The sequence below is a fragment of the Seriola dumerili genome, unplaced genomic scaffold (assembly GCF_002260705.1).
Source record: "Seriola dumerili isolate Sdu_G_001 unplaced genomic scaffold, Sdu_1.0 BDQW01000017.1, whole genome shotgun sequence".
Lineage (NCBI taxonomy): Eukaryota > Metazoa > Chordata > Actinopteri > Carangiformes > Carangidae > Seriola > Seriola dumerili.
Window position 1 is genome coordinate 6,189,037 of NW_019174272.1, and position 4,142 is coordinate 6,193,178.

Consider the following 4,142-nt stretch of genomic DNA (forward strand, 5'->3'; position numbering starts at 1 on the left):
GGGGGGGGGGGGGGGGGGGGGGGGGGTAATTACAGTTGTCTTTGATTATGTTGCTTTACCGTATATGAACCCAAAATCCCCAAATGATGTTTTTCCCCAACCACCATGGAGAAACACAGATGTCTGTTGTTTTTGCCTAAATATATCCTCTTCTGGTTCCTAAAGAAAAATAAATTTAAGAAATATTTCAGGCCCCAGTGTTTATGTTAACTGGGGTTTATTATTTTTATATTATCAGTGTCATATCCCTGGATGCTATGAATAGTTTGACTATAGTACAAATAAGAAAGACAATGTGCAGCTTAGACTGATGACCAAACTCTATGCATGAGGAGCCATGTGTGTGTTAAAAAAGACCTGAGAATGAGCTTGTAATTTAAGCAACGACATGGACTTAACTCTGGTGCCATCTACTGGACAAACTTAACATTTTAACCACACTAATGTTAAAAGAACAAGACATGTTTTAACCTTGCATTCAAGTGTGTATTGTGCAATATGAGCTGTTTCCATTAGCAAGAGTTTTTAGTCTAGTTTAAAGGGTATTATGTTTTTTTTTTATGTCTCTTTCTGTTGAATTTCGACCACAGAGAAATGTCTTCTGCCACAATATTCTCACACTGAGCTAAAGTTTAGGCTGTGGGGAATCACCTATAGTGTGTGTAGCTCGTTAAGCAAGTGTAGCTGAGCAGAGCGTGAAGCATCAGTCACAAACCGTGTTACTAATCAACCTTGTTAATCACCATGAATAGCCACTTTCCCGAGAAGCTTCGCTGGATTGTCAGGCCGCCTTCACTGTCAGCAGAATTGAGCATTGTCTGAAATGCTACACTGCCTCCAAACCTGCTGATAAGTTCCTCTTCATTACTCATTTATTTAGAGCCTGTTGCTTGATGTAGTTTGGATCGGTTACATCTGACGAGTCAACCCTTGCTCACAAGTGCCACCCATGTGGAATCTTTTGACCTCTCCGAAGCATGTGACAGGTCGAAATGGAAGTGACTCACGACGCCACTGAAAAGAAATGTGAAGGTGGTGGAAACAGTCAGGACAACTTTAACCTTCACTGAATCTGAGCTGTTTATATGTGTAAGAAGGAAAAGGACAAAAAGTCAGCCTTGTACTCTGTTTGGATATGTGCCATGCCCACACATACACATACCTGTAACCACACTAGTATGATACAACACAAGTTAACATCATATCAGGTGAGTCACATACATCTATAGCTTATTAAGGAAGCGCTATATGCTCACTCATACACACACACCCATGCAGACAAAGCATATTTCTTTAATCAGCCAGAGTATCCTGGATAAATGACAACTTGGCTCATGCTACACTTTCTTTTGTGCATCACTCTGGGAGTTTATTTAAATATGATATGAATGACATCCATGTGTCATGATATATGTAGGCCAGTCCTCGCAGTTTGAGTTCTTTGGTACCACTTTACAATAAGACTACCCTTATAATGGATTCATAAATTGTTTATAATTAGGTTATCAGTTTCGGTTGTTAACACGTTATAAATCAAAATTAAACAATTATAAACAAGTAATAGCACAGTTTTCATACATTGATGGTTCACTATTTGGCAAGATCAAGTTAATGCTTACTACTCGTTAATCTTTCTAATGACACTTTACAATAACGCTCCCTTTTGTGGCTGCTGATAGCATGTCAAGGTAAACAATATGAAACAGTATGAATCTTGTCATTTGATACAATAATTTGATATAATAATAATAATACCTATGTCATAATTTATATATGTCATAATTTGATCTGGCAAGTGAAAATTTCTGACCATACTGACGGTGGTTAATTGCTAGTAACTTAACAACTTAACTTAATATGTGGTTAAGCAGCAGGTACAAATGCTGGATGATGGAGAAAACAAAGAAAGCTCCGTAGCTATTGTGATATGAAGCTTAACAGTACAGATAAATGTGGGCTCACTATTTGGCAAGCAACACGTTGCTGTTGCCCTTTTTATCTAATGTGATACAAAAGCTTATAAATGATTTATAATTGATAAACTAGTTGTAAACCATTCATAAATTCTTTATAAGGGCAGTCTTATTGTAAAGTGGTACCTGTTTTTTTTCAGCTGTAGTAGAGATATCACTCCTTATACCCACATCATATAACAGGAGGTTTGTCAGACTTCCAGTTCCCGAGTATTAACTGTTATGCTTTTCTTTGAGGATCAGATATATTGATATCCAGTGGTAATATTCTAAATACAGCAGTCAGGACATTAAGAGAAATGAATGTGTTACATAGAACAGAGAGAGAGTCCAAAAACCAGACATGAACCAGTGAAGCACAGGAACAAACAGAAGAGAAACCACATGTTACATTAAAGAATACAGTTGCCATACCTTACATCCCTAAATAAAGTTTCCACACTCGTTAGTATAATGTGTCATTGGATGTATAATTTAAACCTGCCAAATCCTTATAAGCTTATTCTTGTGATATGCGCTATGAGCTGTGTTTGTAAAGGTTTATTGAAATTGTTGAGGTTACATGAGACGCAGCTGCATGGAGATGCATGTCCTCACACGGAGAAAAACTTGGAAAAAGCATATAGCTGTTTTATTAGTTTCATATCATATTCTCTTGGTACTGTGGGTTAGATCAAGCTGCCAGTTCAGGAGCGTGAACACCCAGCCTCAAGCACTTATCCTCGATAACTATCATTTATATACAACGAGGTTGAACAAGAACTTTGAAAATGAATCATACGCAGCAGATACACAGTAGTTCCATGCAATCATATTCTCATGAGATTAGAGCTGTAATTTTGACTATGTACATAAATGCTGCCTGATTTGTTGACAGTGCTCTAACTTTTGACAGACCAGACAAAGTGCAAGAACTTTCCCAGAAGGCTTAGCCGATCTTCTGTATTGTGATGCATATTTAATTACTACTGCCACGGTACAACAGAGTTAGCCTAAATGTTGTTTTCTGTCGTGTGTGAGGTATTCAGGATTGTAATTATCCGTCACTGTCGTCTCAAGCAACAATGTGCATTTTGTTTTTCTGCAGCATGAGAAGTTTTCCTCTTCACATTCTCATGGCCGTGTTGTGTATATTCCAGCTGCCGTTTACAACTGCATGGACAACAAGGCACAACAGCTGGACATATTTCATTTATCGTAAACAGTGAACTTCCATAATGCTGTGGTTGGCGTGTCAAATACAGAGTGTATCTATAAACACCCTCTAACTTTATTTACTGCAAAATAATTACTAATATAACCTCACAGAATTATATCATATGTGATTTTCTCTAGTAATGTCAGACACATAAACTTGACACTTTGATGGCAAGCATAATCCATGTTTAAATTCTTACTGAAAAGCTTTGTCAAAATAATGTGTGAAGTGGATTAAAGGCTTATGAATGAAGTGTGATATGCAGGAGCAATAACCTTTCATGGAGACGCCTCCTAGTGGTAAGATGAGCAGAGTCTTTTCTCTCCCTTTCTCTCTCTCTCTCTCTCTTATTTCCGAGGGTCTCTCTGTCAAACGAGATCTCCCATACTACAAGGTTACCCACACAACTCTGCTTGCAGTTGTTTGTGCTTTTCAACCTGCAACATGAGACCATTTGTCATTGACAATGTCAGACCTTTAAGGTTTGTTTAAGAGCCTGTAGATGGCGTCACTGCCCCTGTTCAGGTTACACTGGCTAATGAATATACTGCATGTGGAAATACCGGTTTAAACACTTAATGAGGGGAAAGTAATGATCAGCAGTGTGATGACTTTTTGGGTCTGGTATGTATGAATTTGGTGCAAGATATGTTTGATGTGAACTTTGTGTTATTGTGCAGTGGATTTTACAAAATTTTGTGCAGAACTCAAACCATCTAATGACATTAGTTTGTTCATTTTTAATGGTTAACATCAACTATTTTTAATGTAAAATAACACTCAGTTCACATTTTCCCTTCATCTTCTCCTTTCTTTCTTCTTTATCCTCACCCCTGATGTCCCAAGATCTTCAACTTGTCAGAACATTCAGGTTATTTCCCCACTTCTTCAAACCTTGACCAACTCTGTAATTTCAAGGACAAAAGTTTTGGAAACTTTTTTAATGTTGCATATCATTTTTTTTTTTTTGT